The following is a 20,949-nucleotide window of genomic DNA, read 5'->3' as shown; positions in this document are numbered from 1 at the left end:
ACAACGCCCTAGTGATAAGTGAGAGAGATTTGCTTGTGTTCTTTTGAGCTCTTGCGCTTGGATTGCTTTCTTCTTTCTTTGATTCTTCATTGCGATCAAACTCACTTGTAATTGAGGCAAGAGACACCAATCTTGTGGTGGTCCTTGTGGGAACTTTGTGTTCCAAGTGATTAAGAAGAAAAGCTCACTCGGTCCGAGGGACCGTTTGAGAGAGGGAAAGGGTTGAAAGAGACCCGGTCTTTGTGGCCACCTCAACGGGGAGTAGGTTTGCGAGAACCGAACCTTGGTAAAACAAATCCACGTGTCTCACTCCTTATTCGCTTGCGATTTGTTTTGCACCCTCTCGCGGACTCGATTTTATTTCTAACGCTAACCCGACTTGTAGTTGTGATTATTTTTTGAGAATTTCAGTTTCGCCCTATTCACCCCCCCCCCCTCTAGGCGACTTTCAATTGGTATCAAAGGCAGGTTGCTTCATTAGAGCCTAACCGCTCGAAGTGATGTCGGGAGATCACGCCAAGAAGGAGATGGAGACCGGCGAAAAGCCCACTACAAGCAACGAAAAAGCCCTATCGGGAGAGTCCCGCAACAAGGAGAAGAGGAAGGAAAAGAAGAAGGAGAAGAAGACTTCTTCCCACAAATCGCATCGGAGTGGCGACAAAATAAAGAAGATGAGGAAGGTGGTCTACTACGAGACCGACACTTCATCACCTTCTACCTCCGGCTCCGACGCGCCCTCCATAACTTCTAAGCGCCATGAGCGCAAGAAGTTTAGTAAGATCCCCTTACATTATCCTCGTACTTCTAGACATACTCCATTACTTTCCGTTCCATTAGGCAAACCGCCAACCTTTGACGGTGAAGATTATGCTAGGTGGAGTGATTTAATGAAATTTCATCTAACCTCACTCCACAAAAGTATATGGAATGTTGTTGAGTTTGGAGCACAGGTACCATCCATAGGGGATGAGGATTATGATGAGGACGAGGTGGCCCAAATCGAGCACTTCAACTCCCAAGCCACAACCATACTCCTCGCCTCTCTAAGTAGGGAGGAGTACAACAAGGTGCAAGGACTAAAAAGCGCCAAGGAAGTTTGGGACATGCTCAAGACGGCGCACGAGGGTGATGAACTCACCAAGATCACCAAGCGGGAAACGATCGAGGGGGAGCTCAGTCGCTTCCGTCTTCACCAAGGGGAGGAGCCACAAGACATGTACAACCGGCTCAAAACCTTGGTGAACCAAGTGCGCAACCTTGGGAGTAAGAAATGGGATGACCACGAGGTGGTTAAGGTTATTTTAAGATCACTTATTTTCCTTAACCCTACTCAAGTACAATTAATTCATGGCAATCCAAGATATACACTAATGACTCCCGAGGAAGTAATCGGGAATTTTGTGAGCTTTGAAATTATGATTAAGGGCTCACGAAGGATCAACGAGCTTGACGGCCCCTCCACGTCCGAAGCACAACCGGTTGCATTTAAAGCGACGGAGTTGAAGAAGGAGGAGTCTACACCAAGTAGACAACCAATCGACGCCTCCAAGCTTGACAATGAGGAAATGGCGCTCGTCATCAAGAGCTTCCGCCAAATCCTCAAACAAAGGAGGGGGAAGGACTACAAACCTCGCTCCAAGAAAGTGTGTTACAAATGTGGTAAGCCCGGTCATTTTATTGCAAAATGTCCTATATCTAGTGAGAGTGACAAGGGAGACGACAAGAAGGGGAGAAGAAAGGAGAAGAAGAGATACTACAAGAAGAGGGGCGGCGATGCCCATGTTTGTCGGGAGTGGGACTCCGACGAAAGCTCTAGCGACTCCTCCGACGACGAGGACGCCACCAACATTGCCGTCACCAAGGGACTTCTCTTTCCCAACGTCGGCCACAAGTGCCTCATGGCAAAGGACGGCAAAAAGAAGAAGGTTAAATCTAAATCCTCCACTAGATATGAGTCTTCTAGTGATGAAAATGCTAGTGATGAGGAAGATAACTTACGCACTCTTTTTGCCAACCTAAACATACAACAAAAAGAGAAACTTAATGAATTGATTAGTGCCATTCATGAAAAGGATGATCTCTTGGACACCCAAGAGGACTTCCTTATTAAAGAAAATAAGAAGCATGTTAAGGTCAAAAATGCTTACGCTCTAGAAGTAGAAAAATGTGAAAAACTTTCTAGTGAGCTAAGCTCTTACCATGAAACTATTGACAACCTTAGAAATGAAAATGCTAATTTGTTAGCTAAGGTTGATTCAAATGCTTGTAATGTTTCTATTCCCAATCCTAGAAATGATAATGATGATTTGCTTGCTAGGATTGAAGAACTAAACATTTCTCTTGCTAGCCTTAGAAATGAAAATGAAAAATTGCTTGCTAAGGCTAAAGATTTTGATGTTTGCAATACTACTATTTCCGACCTTAGAACTAAGAATGATACATTGCATGCTAAGGTTGTAGAATTAAAATCTTGCAAACCCTCTACATCTACCGTTGAGCACACTTCTATTTGTATTAGATGTAGAGATATTGATGTTAATGCTATTCATGATCACATGGCTTTGATTAAACGACAAAATGATCATATAGCAAAACTAGATGCTAAGATTGCCGAGCATGACTTGGAGAATGAAAAATTTAAATTTGCTAGAAGCATGCTCTATAGAGGGAGACGCCCTGGCATTAAGGATGGCATTGGCTTCCAACAGGGAGGCAATGTCAAAATTAATGCCCCTCCTAAGAAATTGTCTAATTTTGTTAAGGGCAAGGCTCCCATGCCTCAAGATAACGAGGGATACATTTTGTACCCTGTCGGTTATCCTGAGAGCAAAATTAGGAGAATTCACTCTAGGAAGTCTCACTCTGGCCCTAATCATGCTTTTATGTATAAGGGTGAGACATCTAGTTCTAGGCAACCAACCCATGCTAAGTTGCCTAAGAAGAAAACTCCTAGTGCATCAAATGAACATAGCATTTTATTTAAAACTTTTGATGCATCATATGTTTTAACTAACAAATCCGGCAAGGTAGTTGCCAAGTATATTAGGGGCAAGCACAAAGGGTCAAAGACTTGTGTTTGGGTACCCAAAGTTCTTGTTTCTAATGCCAAAGGACCCAAAACCATTTGGGTACCTAAAGTCAAGAACTAAAAATGTTGTGTAGGTTTATGCATCCGGGGGCTCAAGCTGGGTAATCGACAGCGGGTGCACAAACCACATGACAGGGGAGAAGAAGATGTTCTCCTCCTACGAGAAAAACCAGGATCCCCAACGAGCTATCACATTCGGGGATGGAAACCAAGGTTTGGTCAAGGGTTTGGGTAAAATTGCTATATCTCCTGACCATTCTATTTCCAATGTTTTTCTTGTAGATTCACTAGATTACAATTTGCTTTCCGTTTCTCAATTATGCAAAATGGGCTACAATTGTCTATTCACTGATGTAGGTGTCACTGTCTTTAAAAGAAGTGATGATTCAATAGCATTTAAGGGAGTGTTAGAGGGTCAGCTATACTTAGTAAATTTTGATAGAGCTGAACTCGACACCTGCTTAATTGCTAAGACTAACATGGGCTGGCTCTGGCATCGCCGACTAGCACATGTTGGGATGAAGAATCTTCATAAGCTTCTAAAGGGAGAGCACATTTTAGGACTAACCAATGTTCATTTTGAGAAAGACAGGGTCTATAGCGCATGCCAAGCAGGAAAGCAAGTTGGTGCCCATCATCCACACAAGAACATCATGATGACCGACAGGCCACTGGAGCTCCTACACATTGACATATTCGCCCCGATCGCTTACATAAGCATCGGCGGGAGTAAGTACTGTCTAGTTATTGTGGATGATTATTCTCGCTTCACTTGGGTGTTCTTTTTGCAGGAAAAGTCTCACACCCAAGAAACCTTAAAGGGATTCTTGAGACGAGCTCAAAACGAGTTCGGCTTAAGGATCAAGAAAATTAGAAGCGACAATGGGACGGAGTTCAAGAACTCTCAAATTGAAGGCTTCCTTGAGGAGGAGGGCATCAAGCATGAGTTCCCTTCTCCCTACACCCCACAACAAAATGGTGTAGTGGAGAGGAAGAATCGAACTCTATTGGACATGGCAAGAACCATGCTTGATGAGTATAAGACTTCGGATCGGTTTTGGGCCGAGGCGGTCAACACCGCCTGCTACGCCATCAACCGGTTATATCTACACCGAATCCTCAAGAAGACATATTATGAACTCCTAACCAGTAAAAAGCCCAATATTTCATATTTTAGAGTCTTTGGTAGCAAATGCTTTATTCTTGTTAAAAGAGATAGAAAATATAAATTTGCTCCTAAGACAGTAGAAGGCTTTTTACTAGGATATGATTTAAACACAAGGGCATATAGAGTCTTTAACAAGTCCTCTGGACAAGTTGAAGTTTCTTGTGACGTTGTGTTTGATGAGACTAACGGCTCTCAAGTAGAGCAAGTTGATCTTGATGAGATAGGTATTGAAGAGGCTCTGTGCATCGCGCTAAGGAACATGTCCATTGGGGATGTGTGTCCTAAGGAATCCAAAGAGCCTCCAAATGCACAAGATCAACCATCCTTCTCCACTCAAGCATCTCCACCAACTCAAAATGAGGATGAAGCTCAAGTTGATGAAGTAGAAGATCAAGCAAATGAGCTACCTCTAGATGACGGCAATGATCAAGGGGGAGATGCAAATGATCAAGACAAGGAGGATGAAGAACAAAGGCCGCCACACCCAAGAGTCCACCAAGCAATCCAACGAGATCACCTCGTCGACACCATCCTCGGCGACATTCATAAGGGGGTAACCACTAGATCTTGTGTTGCACATTTTTTTGAGCATTACTCCTTTGTTTCCTCTATTGAGCCACACAGGGTAGAGGAAGCACTTCAAGATTTGGATTGGGTGGTGGCAATGCAAGAGGAGCTCAACAACTTCACTAGGAATGAGGTATGGCATTTGGTTCCACGTCCTAATCAAAATGTTGTAGGAACCAAATGGGTCTTCCGCAACAAGCAAGATGAGCATGGGGTGGTGACAAGGAACAAAGCCCGACTTGTGGCCAAGGGATACTCCCAAGTCAAAGGTTTGGATTACGGTGAAACCTATGCACCCGTAGCTAGGCTTGAGTCAATTCGTATATTATTAGCCTAGGCTACTTACCATGGCTTCAAGCTTTATCAAATGGACGTGAAGAGTGCCTTCCTCAATGGACCAATCAAGGAAGAGGTATATGTTGAGCAACCTCCCGGCTTTGAAGATAGTGAGTACCCTAACCATGTTTATAAACTCTCTAAGGCGCTTTATGGGCTCAAGCAAGCCCCAAGAGCATGGTATGAATGCCTTAGAGATTTCCTTATCGCTAATAGCTTCAAAGTCGGAAAGGCCGATCCTACACTCTTCACCAAAACTCTTGAAAAAGACTTGTTTGTATGCCAAATTTATGTTGATGATATTATATTTGGGTCTACTAACGAGTCTACATGTGAAGAATTTAGTAGGATCATGACACAAAAATTCGAGATGTCTATGATGGGGGAGTTGAAGTACTTCTTAGGATTTCAAGTGAAGCAACTCCAAGAGGGCACCTTCATTAGTCAAACAAAGTATACTCAAGACATTCTAAACAAGTTTGGGATGAAGGATGCCAAACCCATCAAGACACCCATGGGAACCAATGGGCATCTCGACCTCGACGAAGGAGGTAAAACCGTCGATCAAAAGGTATACCGGTCGATGATAGGCTCTTTGCTATATTTATGTGCATCTCGACCGGACATTATGCTTTCCGTATGCATGTGCGCAAGATTCCAAGCCGACCCTAAGGAAGCTCACCTTACGGCCGTAAAACGAATCTTGAGATATTTAGTTTACACTCCTAAGTTTGGGCTTTGGTATCCTAGGGGATCCACTTTTGATTTGATTGGTTATTCGGATGTCGATTGGGCGGGGTGTAAAATCAATAGAAAGAGCACATCGGGGACTTGCCAGTTCTTGGGAAGATCCTTGGTGTCTTGGGCTTCAAAGAAGCAAAATTCTGTTGCTCTTTCTACCGTCGAAGCCGAGTACATTGCCGCAGGACATTGTTGCGCGCAACTACTTTGGATGAGGCAAACCCTTAGGGACTATGGTTACAAATTAACCAAAGTTCCTCTTCTATGTGATAATGAGAGTGCAATCCGCATGGCGGATAATCCCGTTGAGCATAGCCGCACCAAACACATAGCCATTCGGTATCACTTTTTAAGGGATCACCAACAAAAGGGAGATATCGAGATTTCTTACATTAATACTAAAGATCAATTAGTCGATATCTTTACCAAGCCACTTGATGAACAAACTTTTAACAAACTTAGGCATGAGCTAAATATTCTTGATTCTAGGAACTTCTTTTGATTTGCACACATAGCTCATTTATATACCTTTGATCATGTATCTTTCATATGCTATGACTAATATGTTTTCAAGTCTATTTCAAACCAAGTCATAGGTGTATTGAAAGGGAATTGGAGTCTTCGGCGAAGACAACGGCTTCCACTCCGTAACTCATCATTCGCCATCACTCCGAGCAACTCTCCATCTTTGGGGAGATAAGGACTCCGTTCTTTGGTATAATCTTCACTCATTTATTTATGACCAAAGGGGGAGAGAGTATTTCTAAGGGCTCTAATGACTCCGTTTTTGGCGATTCATGCCAAAGGGGGAGAGAATATTAGCCCAAAGCAAAAGGACCGCACCACCACCTAATTTTAAAAAAGAGTTTTTCAATTGGTATGATTTTCAATTGATAAATTTAAAATTGGTATCTTATTGTGTTCAAAAGGGGGAGAAAATTAGTATTTCAAAATTGATATATCAAAACCCTCTAAAACACTAAGAGGAGAATTTCATTTAGGGGGAGTTTTGTTTAAGTCAAAGGAAAAACATTTGAAACAGGGGGAGAAAATTTCAAATCTTGAAAATGCTTCGCAAAATCTTATTCATTTACCTTTGACTACTTGCAAAAAGACTTTGAAAAGAATTTACAAAAGAATTTGCAAAAACAAAACATGTGGTGCAAGCGTGGTCCAAAATGTTAAAAATTGAAGAAACAATCCATGCATATCTTATAAGTATTTATATTGGCTCAATTCCAAGCAACCTTTGCACTTACATTATACAAACTAGTTCAATTATGCACTTCTATATTTGCTTTGGTCTGTGTTGGCATCAATCACCAAAAAGGGGGAGATTGAAAGGGAATTAGGCTTACACCTATTTCCTAAATGATTTTGGTGGTTGAATTGTCCAACACAAATAATTGGACTAACTAGTTTGCTCTAGTGTACAAGTTATACAGGTACCAAAGGTTCACACTTAGCCAATAAAAAGACCAAGTATGGGGTTCAACAAAGAGAGCAAGGGATAACTGAAGGCACCTCTGGTCTGGCGCACCGGACAGTGTCCGGTGCACCACCGGACAGTGTCCGGTGCACCAGAGGACTCCAAGTCAAACTCTTCACTTTCGGGAAAATCCAGAGGCACTCCGCTATAATTCACCGGACTGTCCGGTGTACACCGGACAGTGTCCGGTGCCCCAGGGAAGAGCGGCTCTGGAACTCGCCAGCCTCGGGAATTTGCTCCGCTATAAATCACCGGACTGTCCGGTGTACACCGGACTGTCCGGTGAACCAGCAGAGCAACGACTACTTCGCGCCAACGGTCACCTGCAGGCGCATTTAATGCGCGCCAGAAGCGCGCAGAAGTCAGGCACGCGCGAGACGATGCACCGGACAATCTACAGTACTTGTCCGGTGTACACCGGACAGCCAGGCGGACCCAGAAGTCAGATGCTCCAACGGTCGAATCCCAACGGCCTGGTGACGTGGCTGGCGCACCGGACATGTCCGGTGTGCACCGGACTGTCCGGTGCACCATACGACAGTCAGCCACCACCAAACGGCTAGTTTGGTGGTTGGGGCTATAAATACCCCCAACCACCCCACATTCAAGTCATCCAAGTTTTCCCACTTCAACTACTTACAAGAGCTCTAGCATTCAATTCTAGACACACCCAAGTGATCAAATCCTCTCCAAACTCCACACAACGCCCTAGTGATAAGTGAGAGAGATTTGCTTGTGTTCTTTCGAGCTCTTGCGCTTGGATTGCTTTCTTCTTTCTTTGATTCTTCATTGCGATCAAACTCACTTGTAATTGAGGCAAGAGACACCAATCTTGTGGTGGTCCTTGTGGGAACTTTGTGTTCCAAGTGATTAAGAAGAAAAGCTCACTCGGTCCGAGGGACCGTTTGAGAGAGGGAAAGGGTTGAAAGAGACCCGGTCTTTGTGACCACCTCAACGGGGAGTAGGTTTGCGAGAACCGAACCTCGGTAAAACAAATCCACGTGTCTCACTCCTTATTCGCTTGCGATTTGTTTTGCACCCTCTCTCGCGGACTCGATTTTATTTCTAACGCTAACCCGGCTTGTAGTTGTGATTATTTTTTGAGAATTTCAGTTTCACCCTATTCACCCCCCCCCCTCTAGGCGACTTTCAGCAGGAATCCGACCTCTTCGAAATAGATCTTTCGTGCCAGGAGAACTTCGACGAAGGCAAGTCCATTCTTCCCTTGATGCATAAATTACCTACTCTTTCTACCACTACCTAAGCCTTGAATAAGGGTTGGGTCCTTTGCATTGTGAGAAGAGAGATAGCCCGCATTAAAGAATATCATTTGAGTACAAAATATGGGATGAGAAAAGAGTGGTGTTTTTATTAAACGATGTGTTCAAAAAGTGTATGATGAAGGGTATTCACCCTTATCACCTTTTGAGTGGGATAATTAGGGACTCCCTGGTTTAGGGGAGGGCCTCAGGTGTTGGCTCAACCGGGTTTGGTGTGAGCAGAAGGATTGTCCCCTCATATAAGGACCAGTTTGTCATCCTTCACTACCTGTACTCATGACAAGTACAACCACTCGAGACTGTATGGGTAGTCACTCAATCTGAACTCGTACGGTCCAAACCCCAGGGTTATGATGGCTGGGGAGCACCGGGAGGATAAGGAGGGGGAATGTTTTGTCCGGTTTGGACATGACGGTGGCCTGACTCCTTCCGGTATAACCGTTAAAGTAAGGACATGCGAGGAAAGAAAGAGATTCGAATTCGGGTCTCATTGGCCATGAGACCGCAGAGCCGGACTAGTGGGTAAAGTGTACCCCTCTGCGCAGAGTTCAAACCTATTCGAATAGTCCGTGTCCACTGGTATGGGCGAGTCTGGTGTGGTATGACAATTAGTGTTTATGACCTCCGCGAATAGGGAAATGTGAGAGTGGGTGTGTTTTTGGAAATGAAAACAATGCCACGGGAGCAGGAAGCTCAGTGGTGGTTGAGTGTGAAAATGTGCTACTTCCTCCTTCGGGGAAAACCATCAAAGTATTGTCTTTTCCTGAAAAAGAAGAGTGACTTCAACTCCACCATATAAAGCATGTATTATATAGGTCCCTCTCTCTTTACGGGCGGGATGGGCTTGCGGAATACCTAGTGTATTCACCCAGATTTACTTATGTTTTTCAGCAGCTGAAGACTTCTTTTTGGCTATGCTCGACTAGAAGGGGGCTATGTCTGCACCCAGTCTGCCTGTGGATTGGGCTAGTTGATCTTCCACTGCGCTTTGTATTTCAGGCTTGCTAGAGCTTGTACTATGGTATTGTAATAACTTTTATTCGAACTATGTACTATTTGAAGTAAGGAATGTGGTTACTAGCCTCCTGGGACTAGTAATAGTATCACATTTGAGTCCCAGAGGATTGGGGCGCTTCAATTCCCGAGGGGCTGCGTCGGTACAACACATTTTCCTCTTCGAGCAGTACGGAAAATTTTGCCCGCCTAGCCAAGCGTCTAGCCTCAACCTTGCCGAGACGGAGTTCTTCTCAAAGGAGGTATTCTAGGTATGATGTTCACCGGTCTAAGGTTGGTGTGGCCCTGCCTTATTCTCCGTCGATCTACATGGCTTCGGGCTCACTGACCGGGGCCGTGTTGGTGTTGGGAGCAAGTTTAGACGCCTCTTTAATACAATGAGGGCTTGTAGACATCCCTAGAAAAGACAATCATGGAACCGTGGTTCGCCCTGAGGCTATCTTCGCCCGTTCGTCGGCAACCTCATTGTAGCGTCGTGCAATGTGCTTAAGTTCTAGGCCGAAGAACTTGTCTTCTAGGTGTCGAACCTCTCCGCAATAGGCCTCCATCCTGGCATCACGACAGCTTGAGTTCTTCATAACTTGGTTGATGACGAGTTGGGAGTCCCCTCGAATGTCGAGGCGTCGGACCCTTAGCTCAACCGCGATGCGCAGGCCATTAACCAAGGCTTCGTATTTGGCCACGTTGTTGGATGCAGTGAAGTGGAGGCGTAAGATGAAGCACAGATGTACTCCGAGGGGCGAGATGAAGAATAGGCATGCGCTTGCCCCGATTTTCATCAGCGATCCATCAAAGTACATAGTCCATAGCTTGGCCTGTATTGGAGCCGTCGACAGCTGAGTGTCGGTCCATTCAGCTAGGAAGTCAACCAACATCTAAGACTTGATAGCCTTTCTGTGGGCGAATGAGAGTTTTTCTCCCATGAGTTCAACCGCTCATTTGGTTACCCTGCCTGAGGCCTCCTGTTCTGAATGATCTCCCCCAAAGGGAAGGACGACACTACCGTCACTGGGTGTGACTCAAAGTAGTGTCGTAGTTTGCGCCAAGCTAGGACTACTACGTACAACAATTTTTTGACTTATCGGTAGCGAGTCTTTATTTCGGACTATACCTCACTGATGACGTACACTAGCCTCTGAACAGGCAAGGTGTGTCCCCCCTCTTGCCTTTCGACTACAATCGCGACGCTGACCACCTGAGTGGTTGCGGCGACGTAGAGCAAGAGGGGTTCTCCTTCGGTGAGTGGCACTAATATAGGTGTGCTGGTGAGGAGTTTTTAAGCTTGTCAAGGGCTTCTTCAGCCTCGGGGGTCCAAACGAAGTGCTTGGTCTTCCTTAAGAGACGGTACAAGGGTAGGCCCTTCTCGCCAAGGCACGAGATGAAGCGGCTCAGGGCCGCAAGGCATCCCATGACCCATTGAACTCCCTTAACGTCTTTTATCGGACCCATGTTGGTGATTGCCGAGATCTTTTCTGGGTTGGCTTTGATGTCGCGTTCCGATATGATGAACCCCATAAGCATGCCTCAGGGGACACCAAAGACACACTTCTCGGGATTGAGCCTGACGCTTTTGGCCCGTAGGCAAGCGAAGACTGTCTCTAGATCGGAGACGAGGTCATAAGATTTTATTGTCTTGACCATAATGTCGTCGACATAGGCTTCGACCATATGTTATTACCGAACACGTGGTTCATGCAACGTTGGTATGTGGTGCCAGCATTCTATAACTCGAAGGGCATGGTAGTATAGCAATACATACCACGTGGGGTGATGAAAGAGGTCGCGAGCTGGTCGGACTCTTTCATCCGGATTTGATGATAGTTGGAGTAAGCATCAAGGAAGGATAGAGTTTCACATCCAGTGGTGGAGTCAACGATTTGATTGATCCGAGGCAGGGGGTAGGGAACATTTGGACATGCTTTATTTAAACCGGTGTAGTCTACGCACATCCTCCATTGCCCCTTTTTTCCTACTAATACGGGATTTGATAACCACACGTGATGGAAAACCTCATTGATGAATTCGGCCGCCAAGAGCTTGTGAAACTCTTCCTCGATGACCCTGCGCTTTTCCTTGTCGAATTAGTGCAAGTGTTGTCTCACTGGTCTAGAGCTGGCGTGGATGTCCAAGGAGTGCTTGGTGACCTCCCACGGTATGCTTGGCATGTCCGAGGGACTCCACGCAAATACCTCGTCATTCACACAGAGGAACTCGATGAGTACTTCTTCCTATTTGGTGTCGAGCTGGGAGCTAATCCAAGCGTATTCTCGCCAGAGCCGCTGGGTCGAGGGGGACAGTCTTTGTTGCTTCCGCTGGTTTGAAGTTACCGGCGTGTCTCTTGGGGTCAAGAACCTCCCCGACGAGGTTCTCCAAGTCGGCGAGGAGTGCCTCAAACTCCACGAGTGCTTCGGCGTATTTGACGCATTCAACGTTGCACGCGTAGGCGTGGCGATACATGGGGCCGACAGTGATGATGCATGTAGATCCAGGCATCTTCAGCTTGCGATATGTGTAGTTCGAGATGGCCATGAACTTGGTGTAACATGACCTCCCAAGCACAGCATGGTAGGTGCCTCGGAACCCGACCACCTCAAAGGTCAGGACCTCCTTCCTGAAGTTGGTCGGAGTCCCAAAGCAGACGGGCAGATCGATCTGCCTAAGGGGGTGAACTATTTTGCCAGGGGTGATGCCATGAAACGGTGCAGCCCCAGCCCGACCTCGGAGCGGCCTATTCCCAGTAGATCCAATTTGTCAACATAGATAATGTTGAAGTTGTTGCCTCCATGCATGAGCACTTAAGTGATACAAGTGTTGCCGATGACGGGGTCGACGATGAGCGGGTACCTTCCGGGATTCGGGACGTAGCCTAGGTGGTCATCACTGTCGAAGGTGATGGCGCGGTCGGACCAGTCTAGATAGACCAGAGTCGCTACCTCGATCAAGAAGACCTCCCGACGCTCCTACTTCCGTTGCCTCGAGGAGGGGTTCACAGTCTGTCCATCGAATATCATGTAACAGTTGTGGACGTCAGAGAACTCCTCACCTTGGTCGTCTTCCCTGTCTCCGAGGCCCTTCTTTTTGCCATCTTCTGTCGAGGGACATGGCTTGTTGTAGAAGCCAGAGCATGTCACATTCTCCGAGGGTGTGCTTGATGAGCCCCTTATGGTAAGGGTAGGACTCCTTCAGCATCTTGTCAAAAACGTTGGGACCCCCTTGGGGGCCTCGGGGGTTCTGTCGTTCTATCGCGGTGACAAGATCTGTGGTGAGAGCCTCGTGCTGGCCCTGCGACACTTTCTTCTTCTTGTTCTTGGGGTTGCGTTGGGAGGACGCCTTGGGGACATCCTCCTTCCTCTTCCCGTTGCCCTTGTCCTTGTGGAAGATGGCCTTGACGGCCTCCTGTCCCAAAGCGAACTTGGTGGCAATGTCCATCAGTTCGCTCGCCTTGGTGGGGATCTTGTGACCTAGCTTGCTGACCAGGTCACAACAGGAGGTATCGGCGAGAAATGCTCCGATGACGTCGAAGTCGGTGATGTTGGGGAGCTCAGTGTGCTGCTTAGAGAACCGACAAATGTATTTGCGTAGGGTTTCATCTTGCTTCTGTCGGCAACTCCGAAGGTCCCAACAATTTCCTGGGCGCACGTATGTGCCATGGAAATTTCCCCCAAAGACCCTGACTAGGTCCTCCCAGTCATGGATTTGGGCAGGCAGGAGATGCTCCAGCCACACTCGGGTGGAGTTCGACAGAAATAGGGGCAAGTTACGATTGATGAGGTTGTCATCACTCATTCCCTTGAGCCGATAGGCCAACCATAATCGGCAAGCCATAGTTCCGGTTTGGTCTCCCTAGAGTATTTGGTGATAGTAGTCGGGGCTTGAAACCTGGCCGGGAATGGTGTCCTACGAATGGCTCGACTAAAGACCTATGGACCCGGTGGCTCGGGAGAGGGGCTTCGATCTTCCTCGTGTTGTAGCGACCACCCAAGCGAGGGGTGGTAGCCGTGTGTGGCGTGTCGCTGGTCGTGGTGGTGGACTCGCTCGTCGAGGTGGTCATGAACACCACAGTTCTGGCGGTTGTCGAGGAGGTGGTCTTGTACCATGGGAGCTTTCTCCCTGGTGGGTTCGGGGTGGACCGAGGCCTCCCTCTCGAAGTGAGAGGGTCCCGCCCGGTGCTCCGAGGCGGGCTCCCAAAGCTGAGAGATCGAGCTCTCAGCCTGCTAGACCGCAACACACTCTAGGAGTCCCCGAATTTCACTGTGGATTCGGCGTCCCTCGGTGGTGGATGGCTCCGACATGGTGCAGAGCAAGATCACTGCTGCGACGAGGTTTTGACTAGCCTTGTGAAAGGCTGGAGGGGCTTCGGCCTCGGTGTCCTCCATGAAGTGACGATGAATGTCGCGTGCCTTAGCGCGTGCACCCTCGTCAAGAACCTTGCCGATTGCTTCTCTTTCGAGAACCTATCGAAGCTGTTGTAGTCATCGTTGTTCTTCTTCGAGCTTGGCGTGCAACTCGCGGAGCTGTTCGAGGTGGGCCACGTGACTCCCCGGGGGTCTGTGCCTCACCCGGCAACTCGCAGAGCTGTTCAAGGTGGGCCATGTGAATATGTGGTGGAGCATAGCAAGCTGACATAGTGACACGATGTTCTCGATTCCTGATCGTAATTGACATATTCCTGATCGAAATATTCTGCTATCGATATATGGTAATGTCGATTTTGTTTTCTCGTCCGACTTTTCTGTTCCCTCTACCGTTTCCGGCTAAGTAACATGAATGGTAGAGGGTTTTTCTGACTGTTCCCAACCGTTTTCAATCCTAGGAGTAAATAGACGATTTTGACTAAAATCAAATACAATAGAGAAATTTAATCAATACGACAAGAGCTATAAATTCTCTAACTATTAGAAGTATGCAATAAATAGGAAACAACAATATTAAAACTAGAAGTAAATGACAATTCAATAATCACTGGCTACTTGCAATTGAAACAAGTAAGAGAGAAAAAAGACACTGGAATTTTTCCCGTGGTACTTGTGATTCGCCGATCGCTCCTAATTCACGTCGAGGTGGACTCTAAATTTTCACTTGTTACTCTATCAAGACACGGTTTGAAATATAGAGGTCACCACTCAACACAACCTAAGAGCATCTCTAAGAGACTAAGGACCTGTTTGATTCAGCTTTTTTCTGACCAGCTTTTCTGAAAATCTGGCTGTGGGAAGAATCTGGCTGTGGAGAGAATCTGAGTATCATTACGATTACGTGTGGAGGAAGATAAAATTGTTCATAGGGCTCAAGATCTAGAAAGTGACGGATTCCTACTTTTACAACGACTCAACCGATTATGTGTTTATGTTGATTTTGGATGATTTTTGCTCCAACGAATTTTATAGAAGCTGGCTGAAAAGCTGAGCGTTTGGTAGTCCGCAGCAGCTTTTGGTGGCCAGAAGCTGCCAGAAGCCGAAACAAACAGGCCCTAACTAAATGGCTTGTTAAACTAAATTTTAGCTACATAATAGAAAATAATTCTCCAACAGACTAGCCATTTAACTTGTCAAGCTATACGACTCTCTAAGGGCCTGTTTGGTTCGGCTTTTTTCTGAATAGCTTTTCTGAAAAGCTGGTTGTGGGGAAAAGCTGGCTGTGGGGAAAAGCTGGTGGTTAGAATTTAGGTGTTTGGTTCGCCTATTGTGGAGAAAAGTTGTTGGTTAGAATCTAGGTGTTTGGATACGCAGATTCTCAGATTGCAGATTCTGTTTGAACAAACGATACACATAAACATCGAACCAACAAAAGGTCATTACATTATAATTAGTAGAGTTCATTACAACATAACCAGGGTTACATTTACATATTAAACTACGACACTAATGCATTAGCAATTGCATCTCGAAATGCACTCATGTCTAACTCATCAGATGTGCTACTACTACTCTCACCTACGGGTACATCATGACCAAGGCTATTAGGTCCAAGTTGATCAAAGTCTCTATCCTATAGAGCACTGTCTCTAATGAAGTTATGCAATGCCATACAAGCAATAATTATCTTCGATTGTTTCTTAAGCGAAAAAGAAGGGAGACTTAGGAGAATTCTCCACTTCATTTTAAGCACCCCAAACGATCGCTCTATAACATTGCATAGCGAAGAGTGTGCAAAGTTGAATACTTCTTTGCTCCCAATAGGTTGCCTCACATTTTGCCATTCTGAAATGTGGTACTTCTGACCCTTATAAGGTGCAAGGTACCCCTTTCTATTTGGATAACTAGAATCCACAAGATAATATTTACCTGCACAAAAATATCAAGTTAAATACATATGACATAAATTAATAACGTATGATACAAAAGTACAACATACTTATATACCTTCAGGTGGATGCGGGAACCTGTCTGCATAAGTTATCAAAGTATCTTGTAATACTCTAGTGTCATGCACTGAACCTGGCAAACCCGTAACAACAAATGTGAACCTCATATCGAAGTCACAAACGATCATTACATTATGTGATGCGTAACCGTGCCGACCAATATATTTTGCTTGCTCTGTGGCCGGGACAGATGCGGGAAAGTGACTTCCATCAATTGCTCCTATGCAATCCTTGAAATGGGGCCAAAATCTACTCTCTCGCAATCAAGGGTGAATCTCTATGAAATTTGGGTCTTTTGGCTTGATTACGTCAGAAGACATCTTATATAGTGCATTAAGGACTTCACTATACTTGCGACTAATAGTTTCCAAAGAGTGACCAAACTTATTCCTTATCTGCCTAAATGAGTGTGGACCCCCACATGCCCGCAAGAAAATACCTAAAGCTTCTGTTGTACTGACACCTCGGCTTGGAAGCAGACCATAATTTTCCACCAACGTATCATGCAAACGTCGAAAAACAGTACGTCGCATGCGAAACATGTCGAAGCAGTTGTCAGTATTCTCCAATGTTCGCTCAACCCATTGGATACCTGTTTCAACCATTGTTCTTCTAGAAACCCCACTGGGCGAGCTCCCCCAAATGTCTACAGCACATAGGGCAACAATCAATTCTCCAGCCCTCTCATCATCAGATGTGTGTGTATCAGGTTCACACATCTGCAAACACGGATACAATAACAACATTTCTTGAATAAGCACAATATATTACACACATATTCATGTATCATAACTCAAAGAAGGTTCACAGATTGACATTGTTCACACACATACAACTCTTATTATTGAAAATACATGTTCAACTCGAATAATTGGAAAATTGTGCGATGCGGAACAGATGCATACGACAGGTATAGTTTGTAACACGACTGCATGACAAAAAAGACTCAAACTGACGATAGTTATAAACTATAACAGCAGCACCAACATATTTCGGACCACCAGCATCGTTGTCGGACGAGCACCATCTAACTGGACTTAACATTCATCTCGAAAGCACGGCGCAGCCAAGCGTTCCTTCCTTCTTTGGTCTTCAGGGTTGCAAATACATCTCTATACCATTTCTCCATCAACAAATGAGTGGCAAATAAATGTAAGTCGCTGCCTTCCTCTGAACCATCTTCGATGACTTGTTGCAACTGAGCAGCAACCTCTACACGAACTGGGTCGGTCTCAAATGAGGTTATGGACTTGTTAGTGTTCATGGAACGCGACTCAAAAGCCTCCACTAGGCGTTTCATGTATTCATCCTTCGTATCTTTTTTCTTCTTAGGTTTAGGTGAATCATGCAGCACCTTACGCATTTGAGCAGGGGTCAGGTGTGTTGTTTTCACCCCCGCCTAAATTGGCTTGGACGTGGTCATCAGATGAAGAATTTGCATCCTCAACTCCAGGAACAAGGGTTGTTTCATTGGCGCAGACAATGGGTCCAAACATAACCTTAAGCTCGTCCTCATTCTCAAGGGGGGCTGTTTTGAACATAATACACCCTGGCATTGCCTGCAGTAACATGTTATTTCCTACTTTCAGATGTCCATTAGTATTGTTAATCTACGAAAACAAAAAATTAAGTCTACTTACTTCATTTTGCTTAGCCCACCACTCATCTGGTGCACTGATTGAACCACTATGAGGGTCTCGACCAAGACCTGTAGCCCTTTCATTAAGTGTTTTCCACTGGGTGAACATTCTCTTTAAGGAGTCCCACCTATTCTTCATTTGATCTCTGGTGTAAGTGCGACCAGTCCGTTCCTTAAACTTCCTTATGAGGTTAGCATGCCCTTCTGCATTTAGAAAATGTTGTGGCCTATTCCGTGCATTGACCTCTTCTACACAAATTTCTGTGTAAATTTTTGTTGCTCTACTATCCCACTTTGCAATCACTTTGCCAGACTTGTCCATCTAGTGCAAAACAAGTGTACAGTTTTGAAAATACGTAGTGCAGTCGATTTAAGAAGAAAACAAAATTAACACTGAAGGGACCATAATAACATTAGGTAGTAGCATAAGTAGTAACATTCGGTTTTCTATAATTACATATAGACTACCATAATTCAACTACCGATGAACACAAAAGGACAGGGAACACATAACATCACCGCATTACGCAAAAGCCTGATCCTATCCCTGTTTCCCTAAGACCTTACTACAGGTTAACCATGTTCTAACTTAAACCTCATTGTCACTAAACGAAGGCATCTGATCGGAGTCATATTCAAGACCCCAAAACTTTTCGAAGTGTTCGGCAAAGTCCCAGTCTGGACTAAGGTCGTCTTCACCAGGGGGTGGTGAGGACAAGTCTGAGGGTTCATAGTTGCTGTTGGCCTGGTTGTTAACGTTGTTGACCTTGTTCAAATACTCTTGCAACACCAGAGAGTCTTGCTCCATCATGCAAGCAATGTCCTTCAATGCTACACGAAGTTTGGTAGCGTCAAATGAGGTCAACCCGCGTCCAGGACGGATTGTTTCCCGAGCTACGAAAAATATCTTATCTGCAATCTCTTGCATCCTTCCAATTGCCTTGTCGGCTATGGAGTATGCTGAATCCATCTGATGTGGATTTAGATGGTTAGTGTACTAGACAGGGGGACAATCTACTAACTTCCATGTATTGACATGAATTGCGTGCTAACATAGACAAACTAGGGTTCAAGCTACTAACATACATGTACTAACAAAGAAAATATGAACTAAACCCATAACATACAGGTACTGACAAACAAACTATGAACTAAACCCTGAACAAATAATAGGGATACAACAGATCAATGGTATCCCTAGTAAACCATAAACAAAAATTGGTAAAACCGCATCTGTGCATCCTTCCAATAGCCTTGTCGGCTATGGAGTTTGCTGAATCCATCTCATGTGGATTTAGGTAGTTAGTATGACATGGGTACATTGTACCAGGAATCAGTTATGAATTCGCTCGGCTGGTAACAAACACATCATGGGATGAACTCGCAAAGGAACCGTAAACCGTGATACTAATAAGCAGTACAATAACCCTAGAACCCTAAATAGTTTAATCACCTTAATATTGCATATGCAAAACATTGCCATAACCAACAAGTTTAGGTTTACATCACTTTTCTTGCAGTGGATGTTTTCACCGACGACGAATACTGGATTTGTCTCCCAGATCTGAAATGCACATTTCAAACGTTAATCGTTAGTACAAATCGTATAATTCGTAGTCAATAGAGGGGGGATAAACCCTAAACACAGAGGGTGGATGAACCCTAGACAATAATCCCAAAATCCGACTGATCTTAGGGGGAGACCCCAAAACCCTAACAACACATTGCGACGGCTAGAAACAAGCCTATTCGCGGCTGAGATGGGAGCGACGGTGGAGGAGAGTTGGGGGGAGACCCCAAAACCCTAACAACACATTGCGACGGCTAGAAACAAGCCTGTTCGCGGCTTAGATTGGGGGACTTACGAATCTATAAGCACAAAGGCCGAATCGAATCGGGCACGAAGGTGGACGAGAAGAGATGGTTGGGATGGAGGAGCACAAATCGGGACGTGGAATGGAGAAGAACATACCGCGGTGGTGGCCGGAGGTGATGGTTCCGTCATTCGCTCGCGCGGGTACGGGATCCTGGCGGCAGGAGATGGCGACGGCGAAACCCTAGCGCAGAGAGCGTTTGCGTTTGCGGTGCGTGCGGGAGTGCGGGGGTACAGCGCGTGTCGGGGCGAAGCGACTTGTTTGCCGCTTCTTGGCGGCCGTAGGGACAGCCGCGTCGGCCCGAAGCGCTTGCGGGAGAAGCCCCCCAGAAGTTTTGCGTTTGGTTCAACTTCTGGCTTCTGGCGGGCAGAAGCTCCCCAGAAGCTGAATCAAACAGGGGCTAAATTGACTCTATCACTAGTTAAAATTGGCTAGTAACTCTCGCTAGCCAAACTAACTTGCATGTTAGGGAGTTTTTGGAATAAGATGTTATTTATAGAGTTAGAGAGTTTTTGAATTAGAGCAACTCCAAAAGACTAGGTATAAATCCTAGCTAAATTTGAAGTATTGAGAGCTGTAAAAAATAGATAAGTTCATAATATGTGAGTGTATCCAACAAACTCTTCAAATATAGATGATGACTTATAAAACTCTCAACTAGCCAACTCATACGGTTCTTTTTTTTGCGCATGAATTTTCATCTGCTGTAGCCGACGGACATGGCGCATGACCGTTCTGAATCGGTCTGACACCCAGACACAACATTTGGTGCCAATTTCAAGCACATAATACAGACACAAAGTTGTTCAGTCCACTTCAACAAACTAGAAAAGAATGTGGATTATGTTTTCATTCCACTTCAACAAACTAGACAATCTGTGTTCAAGAAGCCATAACAACACATCTGTCACAGTTGGATTAAACTAAATGGGAGCTGGGCCAACTGAACAGTTCAAACATCGGATTCATATTCCCTAGTATCATTGACAATCCCATTTTTGAACCAGTTCAACTGGAATGTGATGTCACTATGGTGAAGCTATAGGGACGAAACAAGCAAGAAGCAACGGTAATGGAAAGGTGGGTTCGTCAGGGGAGAGCTCACTCATCACTGCGAGACGACAAACTTGCCCGGGGAGCCATGGGAACCAAAGCGAGAGAGTGCGGGAGGAAGCAGGAGGGCAGGAGAGCGCGTCGGCTGGGAGATGGCGAATCCTAAGAGCTAGCCAAAAATGACCAGCGACGGGGAGACGATGGCGAGCCAGATGCGATGGCGAAGTTGATGAAGAGACTGTTGGAAGCTTTTTGCACGGAGTTTTTCTTTTTTTTATAGAGCACGGGCTGTTTAGCTAGTCTGTTGGAGCTGCTATTAGATGTTATTTATAGAGT

This window comes from Zea mays, chromosome 8, assembly GCF_902167145.1.
Source record: "Zea mays cultivar B73 chromosome 8, Zm-B73-REFERENCE-NAM-5.0, whole genome shotgun sequence".
NCBI lineage: Eukaryota > Viridiplantae > Streptophyta > Magnoliopsida > Poales > Poaceae > Zea > Zea mays.
Note: the sequence above shows the minus strand (reverse complement) of the source record.